This window comes from Rhamphochromis sp. 'chilingali' (assembly GCF_963969265.1).
Source record: "Rhamphochromis sp. 'chilingali' genome assembly, chromosome: 14".
Lineage (NCBI taxonomy): Eukaryota > Metazoa > Chordata > Actinopteri > Cichliformes > Cichlidae > Rhamphochromis > Rhamphochromis sp. 'chilingali'.
Window position 1 is genome coordinate 33,720,293 of NC_137941.1, and position 13,448 is coordinate 33,733,740.

Here is a 13,448-nt window from a genome sequence, read left to right on the forward strand (position 1 = left end):
AAATACAAAATGAAAGAAGAAAAATAAAATTAGGTTACAAGGTTACAATTTTTGTGAAGTAGCTGCTACACACTGATTCTCGATATTGAATGGACTATTTTTAAGGGTATTTTTGTCGCCTGTCTATTATTATGCAGTTAAAAAACGTTCTTCTTGGCCAGGTTTTTATAATGAGGCAAAAACCTGTATTTCAGTGCTTTGTTTGGTCTCTAGTAAAACCCTAAAAGCACTCAGTTTTTCTTTTACAAATGAAAACGTTCTTTATATAAAGAAAACGCACACGTTGGCTTTATTTACGTATTTATTTATTAGTAAAATGTGAACTCCTTTATTTGTGTTTCCTTTTGTAGCGCAGCTCAACAAAGCGCCTGTGCGGTTAGAGCGCATGTTTGGGATTGTCCCCAGTATCGAGCAGCACATGAACGCATCAGTGAGTCATATTTATGACTTCCTGCATTAGGGGCTGGAGTTTACCGGGAGAGCTTGAAGGTATCAGATGATGGATAAGGTCTCTCCACCCACTCACACCTCCACCACAGGACCACACACACACACGCACTAAACGGACTTCTCCATTCATTTTCAGTGAAGCAGACACGTGCATTATAATCCACGAGGTTCATGCTTTATTATTATTATTATTATTATTGAATGCTCCTCCGTTTTGTTGACTTTGTTGTCATTCATTGCTTGTTTTTTCCTGACAAAACTGTAATTCTTGATATGTTTTTAATAAATATAAGTAAACTTTATATTTATTGTTGCTGTCAGTCACTTCTGTTTAGTCATTCTGTTTCCATTTATCAGAACTCACAGTTACACATATAATGTATTTAATATCATATGGCAATAAGAAAAACAAAACAGACACCAGGTTATAGTCAATAAATGATGAAATTCTCATTAATAGTTTGGCTTTTTGATGGTTTAGCATCCATTAAACTGTTTACACATTTAACTGTTATTGTTTGGAGTTGAGCATGTCATTTTTTTATTTTCATTTTTTGTCTTGTCCTTTGTTACATATAATTATTTTTTGTTGTTCAGGTGTAATAACAGGTCTTTTGTTTACGGCCTGTTGTTCACTCCTTGCTTGGTCTACTTATGCTGAACATGCCATTAACTGTAAATGATGCACCGAAACAAGAACAACAAGAATTTACTGATCATTATTATTATTCATTTATTTTACCATGTTACAATGGACCCATATTTACCTTCCTCCCTGCCGCCATACTAAGGTGAAATTTACCCTAAAAGGACTTTTCAGTCTGCACAGCTTACAATACCCGGCAACAGTGTTTAGTGTAGCAGTGTGTTTCAGTATTTCTTCATTTCTTTCCATTAATCAAAGAACAAAAATCAGTGTATGAGACAGTTTTCAAGGTGTATCTAGGGATGGATGCTTTAATTGCCTCCATACAAAGCTAAAGAAGGTTAGGAGAGTGGAGGTGTCCTCTGCCGTGTGAGTTAAACAAAGTCTGCTTTATTTGGAGTTAATGAAATTAGAAGCCTTTTCTTGTCAAATAGACCAAATTGAATCACTGACCTGTTTAAACTCCAACGCCGACTGATGTTCAGGTCTCCTCACATGGCAGCACTGGGCCTTGATTAGATCTCAGAAATCATGTTGACGGAGATTTGCATGAACCTTGCATCCACGATGCACTGATCAGAGCAGACACATGAAGAATGATGTAAATGGTGCAAGTATAAAGGACACTGTTTGGAAGGAAGAAAAAATAAACACTATTAAAGTTTTTTTTTAAGCTGTTATATTGTTACAGAGTTGTTACAGTATGTTTGGATCTTTTTCAGTCTTTTAATATAAATAACAATTTAATCTATATTTGCTTTATTAAATTAAATATCCTTTTTTAAATTGCCATCAGTTTCACACATGATGCAGTGTATCCACATCATCGCCTCAAGGTCACAATAGTAACATAAAAAATAATAATAATTTTTTAGTGAACCTATTGAAAGAATTTTTGTTCATTCTGCCGCGAAGTAAAATCAGTTCCTCATATTTGAAAGTTAAAACAAAGCAGAGCAGTTTTACTGAAGCTGATAGCAACAATGTAAGTTCTACTTTAAAAGGGGAAAACTCTGTGCGCCTGCTTAAGCAAGATAGTAATTCTAAACTGGGATCGTGGAGTACTGGACAGTTTTTTTGAAACCTGGAGTTATGGACAGGTTTCCTTGGTTATCAGAGCAGCATGCACGTGGGTGTGTAAGGGAGTGTAGGTTGCCAGCTAAGGTCTGAGAAATGCTCGCAATGAACGCACTGATATCTAAATGAAGTGGTAAAAAAAATCAGTTGTGCTCGATAGCAGATCTCCTAACGCTGCTCTCTCTCTGTAGCCACACTGTACAAAGGTCACAGCTCTGGCTGGGGGACAAAGGTTTCCAAAGGTGCGTTTGTGTGTTTTTGTGTGTGTGTGTGTGTGTGTGTGTGTGTGTGTGTGTGTGTGTGTGTGTGTGTGTGTGTGTGTGTGTGTGTGTTCAGCATATCAGCTGAGACGAGTCTTTCTGATTTACCCCTCCTCGGCTCACACTGATAGATTAAAGCAAACAATGAGGAGTTCATATGTAAAGCTGGCAAGGCATCAATCTGTCACGTATACCAAAGCACACACACAGACACACAAACATATGCATGTGATTACTTGTGCCAGTTGTGTTTGCCTAAGATTTAAGGGAGAACACACGGAGATGTGACCTGCATCACTAGATGTTCAGGTAACCACAACACACACACATCTGTACTTGTTTCACCCGCGAGGACTCTCAGTGCTTCCCACAGCCTGCTGAAGAATTTCTGTCCACAAGACAAAATTAATGTCTATTTAAGTGACTGCAATGAGGATCTCTAAGGTTGCTGTTCGATGCCATGCATCCAAAGCAGTACTTCATATGTTGCTTAGCTTGGCTTTGTATTCCTTAACCACAGTTTTCAAAGTAACCAGTGTTTTCCAAAAACATATCTGTATGATGAACAGCTAAAGTGAGGGAAACAATTCTTTGATCATCTGCTTAAAGTTTGCTCCCTTATAAAGAAATTCTCTAACAATCCTCTAATAATAAGTATTTGATTGGCTATGTGCACATGTGGCACACAGATTACAATCAGTCAGTCAGTTGATCAATTGCACATACTCCAGATCAAAATTCTTTTGTGTATAAAACACACCTGTCCACAGAGCCAACTTCTTCCACTGAAGAATCTCTCCACCACCATTGGCAAGATCAGAGAGCTGTCAAAGGATGTCGGGGACAAGATCGTAGACCTGTACAAGGCTGGCATGAGCTACGAGACCATCAGCAAGAAGCTTGATGAGAAAGTGACAACTGTCAGTGGGATTATCGGAAATGGAAGAAATGTAAAATGACCATCAATGCAAGATCTTGGCCCATGGGGTGAGGATGATCATGAGAAAGGTGGTGGTACCACAGTCACCAAGAACACCACCGGTAACACTCTCATTAATGGCACCATCAACTACTAAGTCATGTTTTGCTTGGGAATCAAGCAAACATGTAAATCAATTTATATTTTTTATGTAATGAGTTCTTTATGGATGTTTGGTTGATGTTCTCCATTAAAATGAAACAAGCATAAAAACAGGGGGTTCATTTCTTTCTAAGTGTACAAACTTCAGCAGGGGATCAAATGATGATTTTCCCAACTGTATGATCTATACTTGGTGCAGGGACCGAGCCTCAGGTCCCAGGAAATGTGTAATGACAGTGGGTGGGTTAGTGGATGCGAGGTGTGTTCAAGGAAGTATAAAAGGTGTTAAAGCCTTTACACATGTTCTCACTTTCTTCGTCTTCTTTTGTTTAACAACAACTGGATCAGCTGATCATCGCTTGATGTCAACTTTTTTTCTCAATGTGATTTTTCTGAAAACTATCGTTTTTTGTTGCATAAATGCAATGCTTTTGATTGATATATATATATATAAAAAAAAAAACACCCAGCACGCCCCTGCGGGCGGTTTATCCTTCAAGCTCGGGTCCTCTACCAGAGGCCTGGGAGCTTGAGGGTCCTGCGCAGTATCTTAGCTGTTCCCAGGACTGCGCTCTTCTGGACAGAGATCTCCGATGTTGTTCCTGGGATCTGCTGGAGCCACTCGCCTAGCTTGGGAGTCACCGCACCTAGTGCTCCGATTACCACAGGGACCACCGTTACCTTCACCCTCCACATCCTCTCGAGCTCTTCTCTGAGCCCTTGGTATTTCTCCAGCTTCTCGTGTTCCTTCTTCCTGATATTGCTGTCATTCGGAACCGCTACATCGATCACTACGGCCGTCTTCTTCTGTTTGTCTACCACCACTATGTCCGGTTGGTTAGCCATCACCATTTTGTCCGTCTGTATCTGGAAGTCCCACAGGATCTTAGCTCGGTCATTCTCCACCACCCTTGGGGGCATCTCCCATTTTGACCTCGGGACTTCCAGGTTATACTCGGCACAGATGTTCCTGTACACTATGCCGGCCACTTGGTTATGGCGTTCCATGTATGCCTTGCCTGCTAGCATCTTGCACCCTGCTGTTATGTGCTGGATTGTCTCTGGGGCATCTTTACACAGCCTGCACCTGGGGTCTTGCCTGGTGTGATAGACCCCAGCCTCTATGGATCTTGTGCTCAGAGCTTGTTCTTGTGCTGCCATGATTAGTGCCTCTGTGCTGTCTTTCAGTCCAGCTTTGTCCAGCCACTGGTAGGATTTCTGGATATCAGCCACCTCCTCTATCTGCCGGTGGTACATACCGTGCAGGGGCCTGTCCTTCCATGATGGTTCCTCGTCTCCCTCCTCTTTCTTGGGTTTCTGCTGCCTGAGGTATTCACTGAGCACTCGGTCAGTTGGGGCCATCTTCCTAATGTATTCTTGGATGTTCGTTGTCTCATCCTGGACTGTGGTGCTGACACTCACCAGTCCCCGGCCCCCTTCCTTCCGCTTAGCGTACAGCCTCAGGGTGCTGGATTTGGGGTGAAACCCTCCATGCATGGTAAGGAGCTTTCTTGTCTTTATGTCAGTGGCTTCTATCTCCTCCTTTGGCCAGCCTATTACCCCAGCAGGGTACCTGATCACGGGCAGGGCGTACGTGTTGATGGCCCGGATCTTGTTCTTACCATTCAGCTGACTCCTCAGGACTTGCCTGACCCTCTGCAGGTACTTGGTGGTTGCAGCTTTTCTAGCGGCCTCTTCATGGTTCCCATTCGCCTGTGGGATCCCCAAGTACTTGTAACTGTCCTCTATGTCTGCAATGTTGCCTTCTGGTAGTTCAATCCCCTCAGTTCTGACTACCTTCCCTCTCTTTGTTACCATCCGACTACACTTCTCCAGTCCGAACGACATTCCAATGTCATTGCTGTATAGCCTGGTAGTGTGGATCAGTGAATCGATGTCTCGTTCACTCTTGGCATACAGCTTGATGTCATCCATGTACAGGAGGTGGCTGACAACTGCTCCGTTCTGTAGTCGGTATCCGTAGCCAGTCTTGTTAATGATCTCACTGAGGGGGTTCAGGCCTATGCAGAACAGCAGTGGGGACAGAGCATCTCCTTGGTAGATCCCGCACTTGATGGTGACTTGTGCTATGGGCTTGGAGTTTGCCTCTAGTGTTGTACGCCACATCCCCATTGAGTTCCTGATGAAGGCTCTTAGGGTCCCATTGATCTTGTACAATTCTAGGCATTCCAGTATCCAGCTGTGGGGCATTGAGTCATAGGCCTTCTTGTAATCAATCCAGGCAGTGCACAGGTTGGTCAGTCTGGTCTTGCAGTCTCGGCTGATTGTTCTGTCTACCAGTAGCTGGTGTTTTGCACCTCTGGTATTCTTGCCAATTCCTTTCTGTGTCCCGCTCATGTATTGACCCATGTGCCTGTTCATCTTAGCCGATATGATGCCTGACAGGAGCTTCCATGTAGTACTGAGGCAGGTTATTGGTCGGTAGTTGGAGGGGACCGGTCCCTTCTTGGGGTCCTTGGGGATCAGGACCGTCCGGCCTTCAGTTAGCCATTCCGGATGTCTCTCGTTAACTAGCAGCTGGTTCATTTGTGCTGCCAGACGCTCGTGGAGTGCAGTCAGCTTCTTCAGCCAGTAGGCGTGAACCATGTCGGGCCCTGGTGCTGTCCAACTCTTCATACTGGAGACCCTTTCTTGGATATCTGCCACTGTGATGGTTACTGGACCCTGTTCAGGGAGGTCGCTGTGGTCAGCCCTCAGATCCTCTAGCCACTGAGCATTGCCGTTATGGGTTGCATCCTTCTCCCATATGCTCTTCCAGTATTGCTCCGTCTCCAGCCTTGGTGGTGCTGTTCTCTTATTGTTCCCTTGCCACTGAGAGTACACCTTTGCTGGTTCTGTGGAGAACAGCTGGTTTATTCTCCTGCCTTCTATCTCTCTGGTGTACCTCCTCAAGCGGCTGGCCAAGGCTGTGAGTCTTTGCTTGGCAGTTTCCAAGGCCTCAGGTATGGACAGCTTGCTGTATTTCTTAGGCACCTTATTTGTCGCACCTTTCTGCAACTCCGTTAGTTGGCTAACCTCCCTCCGTGCTACTTTGATCTTGCCCTCTAGCCTCCTTCTCCATGGAGGGTACTGCCCCTTGTCGCTGTTCAACTTGTAGCCAAGCATCTCACTGATCACTGCTGCCGTATTGTAGATCAGCTTGTTAGTGTCGGTAATCGTGGTTGTAGGTATTGCCCGTAGTGCTGCATTAACATCATCTAGCAGACCTTCTGAGGGAACTTCACGTAATCTTGGTAACCGGCTACGCGGGATCCAGGTTTCAAGCTTGGCCATGATCCTATTTTTCAGGTCAGTTCCTCTCGCACTCAACGATCCTTCTCCTATCGCACTTGGGGCTATGTACCCAATCTCGGGTGGGGGTGATGATATCTCCCCCCTGTCCTGGCGTCCTGACTCCTCCTTGCCGTAGCATTTGTGTTGTACCTCGTCAATCTCTAGCTGTGAGAGCAGTCCCTTCTTTCGAATGTTATATATATATATATATATATATATATATATATATATATATATATATATATATATATATATATATATATATATATATATGTGTGTGTGTGTGTGTGTGTGTGTGTGTGTGTGTGTGTGTGTGTGTGTGTGTGTGTGTGTGTAGATATAGATATATGACAAGTTTCCATCAGAAAAATATGGAATTTCGTGACATTTTTTTTGTAAAGGCCTTTAAGCTAAAAACCTATGATAGCTAATCTGTTTTGTTTTTTTTGCTAATTCTTGTCTACAAATGTCACTTGCCAAGGACTGTAGCCATTGTGCATTTAATGATTAATTGTCTGTCTGCCTGTCCATGAATATAACCAACAATCAGTCCAATGTTTTTGTATGAACAGCAACAAGAACAAAATAACACAATCACCAGATTCATGGCGAGCCAGCAAGCAAACTGCTGTTATGTCTCTGTTACACAAGACGCAGATGCATTTTTGACATAATCTTTAATATGTCGACCGTTAATTTGGTTTATATTTGGTTTATTATCTTTAAAGAAAGACAGTCTATTGTTCTGTAAAATCTGCAAGGAGCTTGCACTTCATACCTCATAGACACAATTTTTAAGCTATTTTATCCAACTCGTTGTTTCCCCAAATCTTTAGAATTAGTTGGAAATTGCAAAGCTAGCGAATAATCCACATAACAGACCTTATAGAATAAGTTGCAATCAGCTGGAATTGTCTTTCAAAACCAATTCCCCAACAGTTTGGCAGCTCATGAAACCTCTTCTGCCTGGCTTGTCACTGGTTTGTTGAAGGCGTTCAATAAAAAAAACAACAAAAAAAAAACATCTCATTAAGGATTTAAGTAGAAAACAGTGGATCTACCCTTTAACCTTGGTAAAAGCACACTGACAATCAGAGGCCTGCTGAAAGCGTCGATGTGGCCAAACGAGCGTCTGAACAACCAGGTCACTGGGAACACTGGGGCCCTGCCAGCTTTTGTGTAGCGGCTCGATAAATGTCGAGGGGGGGTACTGTGTATGTGTGCGTGTCAAAGCCATGCACTCTCCACTCATGTTGGGAGAGCAGAGGCCCGGTCCTTCCTCCTCTGTGACCGTTGTCCACATTCCCCCTCCTCCTCCTCTCTTTTTCTTTCCTCGTCCTCTTTTCCTCCTTAAACTGTCTTTTGTTTTCATTTTCGTTGGCATTTCTGCTCCGTCGTTGTTCAGTCCACTAAATGAGTCTTGACTGGCTCGCAGGCCACTGGAGAAGCACAAAGGACTTCGTTCTACTCGCTACAGTTGATCCATTGTGGGCGTCCTACAATGCACTAATTGGCGATGACAATTAAGCACGGTCGACACTCAGCTTCAATTTGCCCACTGCTCGACATACATCAGAGGCAAATGAGTCAGCCTCTGAGCTCCCAGCTCTCTCACACAATATCCATGTTCACTCTAGCAGGTTTACATGCACCTTTATTCACATGGATCTTGTTTTCTCTCAGCTCAGCTTGAGGCTGAGCTCATAATCTGATCATCGGCTGCAAACTGACACGTTATCGTTTTTCACCTCAGCAAACTGTGAATTAATTTGGAAATTGTTTACGTCACACGGCGCTTTTCGGCACATGGAGATGATCCACGTGTCACAATCTGTGAATCTTGTGCTCTCATTAAACTATTGCTCTGTAAAAGGAGTTTTATCTCCTGAGACTTTGGATGAAATACTCAAATGTGGTACTAAACTCAGCTGCCAATGCAGTGCGCAGTGTGAGAATACAGGCATCTAACATCTGGTTTAAGTTAAAGTTCAACAAATTAAATAATCCCAGTTTTAGGTTGCATTGTTTTCTACCTTATATGGAGTACAATAAGTCAGCTCAGTGAATCCTCCCTTAGTTATGCTGCAATAGACGTAGGCTGCCGGGGGATTCCCATGATGCATTGAGTTTTTCCTTTCCAGTCACCTTTCTCACTCACTATGTATTAACAGACCTCTCTGCATTGAATCATATCTGTTATTAACCCCTGTCTCTCTTCCACAGCATGTCTTTATCCTGTCTTCCTTCTCTCACCCCAATCGGTCGCAGCAGATGGCCCCGCCCCTCCCTGAGCCTGGTTCTGCCGGAGGTTTCTTCCTGTTAAAAGGGAGTTTTTCCTTCCCACTGTCGCCGAAGTGCTTGCTCATAGGGGGTCATATGATTGTTGGGTTTTTCCTCTGTATCTATGAAGCGCCTTGGGGCGACTTTTGTTGTGATTTGGCGCTATATAAATAAAATTGAAATAAATTGAATTGAATTTCCAGTTTAAATGTTCTGCCCCACAAGATCTCTTTTCCACAAAGTACTGGTTTCCAATCTCTATCCCATCATGTTACCCCTCACACACCCCACACAAAAACAGATTATTGCAGGTTCGCAAAAGCTTTCAGTATCATGGCACCAGAAAAAATTCCTGGCCCAAATTTGGAATCATTCGTCGACAGGGTCTACTGCATGAAATTTGCAATTTCACAGGGAAAAATGTGCAATTATTTCATGATTTTCATTCCGGTAGAAGTTATCCTAACATCTCCTGTGTAACATTTTGTTGTGGGGTATTTCTGAGAAGACAGAACGTAGTCAAGGACTACGTTGGTGCAAAAGACATAGGATAGTCACAAGGTTAATTTGAAGGGTCGTGAGATGGTTATGATATAGAAGTTATGCTATAGACATTCACAGGTCACTTCATCAGTTAGACCCTACTAGTACTGGGTAGGACCAGTTTTACTTTCAAAGCAGTCTTAATTCTTTGTTGCATAAATTCAAAATGCTGGGAAGGTTCCTCTGAGAATTTCTGTCCATGTTGACATGATGATATCACACAGTTGCTGCAGATCTATGATGTAAATCTCCTGTTCGACCACAGTGAAGTCACTGTCATTCTCAAACTGTGACATAGTCATGTCATGTATTTACTCCAAAGTTCATTTTCACTGAAGATATACTAATGCACAGCTTCATTATCCATGGATGTATCTTAACACATTCTGAGAACAACCATATCTTTGTAAAAAATACTGTTAGCAGTTATCTTCAAGTATGACCCTTGAAGCCACACATTGATATTAAAGCCATATTAATGTCTACTGGAGGCAGGTGATGACAGGCATGACTTATGAACACATGATTTCAATCTTGCTGCATAAATACTTAAGGCATATTTGCATTTCATGTAATTTACATATTAGCAAATGTGTTCAGCATGTTTGCACACTGTATATTTATTCAGATGACTAGTAGGATACCTCTCTTTGTTTTAACAAAAAGTGTTTGCCCTCGAATTGTTTCAAGTTCCACTTTTTGTCAGTTTCCAATATTAACATCTTCTCAGACTTGTCTTTCTCCTTTCTAAAGAAAAAAAAAATCAGATTGATGTCAGTAAATCAAAACTTTGCCTTCTTGCAATGAGATGACTGATTAATAAATTACCAAGTAAAAAATCAAGTCTAATGCTGCATATACACATATCTTTCACTTGAATCAGTTGCAGTACGCATGCATCTGACAGGGCAGATATGTTGACATGACAGCATCACACAGCTGCTGCAGATTTGTCAGCTGCACATTCATGATGCGAATCACCTGTTCCAGAAGGTTCTCTTATTGGATTGAAATCTGGAGAGTGTGGAGGCCATTTGAGTGCAGTGAACTCATTGTCGTGTTCAAGAATCCAGTTTATATGATCTGAGCTTTCTGATGTGGCATGTTATCATATGAGGGTACAATGTGGTCATAAAGAGATGGACATGAGCAACATCATGCAGGCTGTGACATTTAAATTGTTCTCAGTTGATAATGAGGTGGCCAAAGTGCCTCAAGAAAATATCCCCTACACCAACAGTGTCAGCAGCATCAGTCTGAACTGTTGATACAAAGCAGGATTGATCCACGCGATCATGCTGTTTATGCTAAATTCTGACTTTACCGTCTGAATGCTTCAACAGAAATCAAGACTTGTCAGACAACAGTTTTTTCCAGTGTTCTGATTTCCGGAGTTATTTTTGTCTTCCTATCAGCAGCAGGGCTGTTACCCCTCTGACCTCAGGTATCCACAAGGCATTTTTCACCCAGAGAACTGCTGATCACTGATTATTTCCTCTTTTTTGAATCACTCTCTGTAACTCTAGTTCTCTGAAGAACCCCAAAGTTCCCCACAATTTTTACTTTTTGTATCATGACTATATTTTAATGCAAAATTAAACTACACATCTGTAGCAAGAGTATTTCTACTACATGGTAATACCAATAAGTTCAATTTAAGCTTAGAGTACTTCTTCCACCCTCAGCTCAGACTCATAATTATCCAGGTTTACAATTAGAAAATACACCTCTTATTCTTGGATGCATCTTAGTACATTTTTTTTTTTTTCTGGGGGAAAGAAGGGGAGAAAGAAAGAGGGAAAGAGAAACAGCTGAGAAGAGGGACGGGGGAGAAGGGCAAAAGACAAAAACCAACAGAACGGGCAGAGAAAAAAAAATGCATATATCAATCACCTGGGTCACCTGCTGAGAAAGAAAAAAGAAAGCAAGCAGAAGAGAACAAGAGTAATAGAATAAACAACATCACAATGATATATGGGAATATGACAGTAAATACTAAATGTTAAACATTATTGTGCAGCACATAAGATCAACAGAACACAGTGTGCTTTGAGGTAGGAGCCAAAAAGGGTGTAGTTTGTGGGTGTGATCACCCGTGTGTACACCTGTGAGCATGGACGCGCTTGTTTTTTGTTTTTTAAAAGGTTCCTTCATGTAATAATCTGCTAGAGGGTGTGGGGGGGCCACAGCCCCGTCCTCCAGGGCGTGAAGCAGGTGTGGAGGAGATCAAAACTCCAGACATCCAGAGGCCCCCAGAACACAAGAGACCAAGGAAGACCAACAGAGGGGCAGCTGCGCCACTGTCCCGGAAAGAGCTGAGGAGAGTCCCAGATGAGGGCTCACTCAGCAGCCGCGGAGCAGAAGCCAGGGGGAGTTGCAGTGACGCGCCCGTGAGCTCCGCCGGCAGCCAGCTGCGCCTGAGTGACCGAGCCCCAGGCCGAGAGGCCGGGGGCACCCCACCTCCGAAGTGGCCCGAGCGAGCCCCAGGCTCCAGGCCCCGATAAGCGGCCGCCAATGAGTGAGCCGGTGTGTACCTGGACGCCCATCCCCGGACACAAAGAACCACCAACGCACCGATGTCTGAGGGGGTCCGCCACTGGCAGGGGAAGTGGTGGTAGGGGGAGATAGGCCTCCAAACCTTGGAGGGCCTGAGATGTAGTACATTCTTACATTTTTACACTGTACTGTACACAAAATATTAGCAATCCTTAATGCAGTGAAACCCAAACAATTTCTCAACATGCACTCAAAACACTTTCACTGTTGAGAAGTTTGTCTTTATTGGCATCAGTGGCTAGCAGACAAATCTGAACAAAATCCAACAGCAGGAAGGGCTGATTAAATAAGACAGAAAAAAAAGTTCAACTCCCTGTATTTGCATCAGAATTTCGATGTGAAAACAAGGATAAACAAGGACAATAAAACAACTTAAAAGTGCAAAAGATTTTCAGTCCAGCTACTGTGCTTAAATACTGTACAATATATTATTCTCTAAGACCATACTGCAATGATCCCCATGTGCCTGAAACATAAGCAACATTTCAAGTCAAGTACCAAAAAAACAAAACAAAACTTCCTTAAAATTTCAACTTAGGCTTGAGCTGGAGGTTACTAGGATAACACTGCAGTCATGTAAAGAAATAAAAAAGCAGCTGGGACAAAAGACATAAGAGATTTGCCGATGTTGCAATATTGCAGTATTATTTAAAAATCAAATAAACATAGACCTGCACTTCCAGGTTGCAGTGAAACAACAGCATAAAATTAGCAAGTAATTTAATACATTTCTCAAAGTACACAATCAAGTAACTTTAGCTACATAGCGGCAAATTGTTGGGCCCAGCAGGTATTTGTCCTATATGGGTTTTCTTTCCATAAATTAGGTTTCTGCTCTTTAAAAATGCATCATTAGACTGGAGCAACAGAACTAAATGTCCCTTTTACCTTTTAAAAAATAGTTATGGTTGTACTTTCTATTATAGATCAGTAAAAATATGGTAAAAGTGAGGTAACAAGTTGGAAATGAGGAGATAAAAATTATTTATTAATTATATTATAATTATAACACATAATTATCTTGTATCAACAACTATAAAGAGCTGAGTAATATTACACTGACATTTATGCAGATGGGTAATAACAGGCCATATGCCTATGGAGCAAAACCAAAAGCTAATCATAGTAATATGTTGATAAAAAAATAATAACCTGCTAGCAACAAAACAGGAATATCTGTATTCAAATTTTTATACACTGACTTGCAGAAACTGGTAGTAACCTCAAAATAAGGTAATGTTGGTTGATGTTTTATATTTTA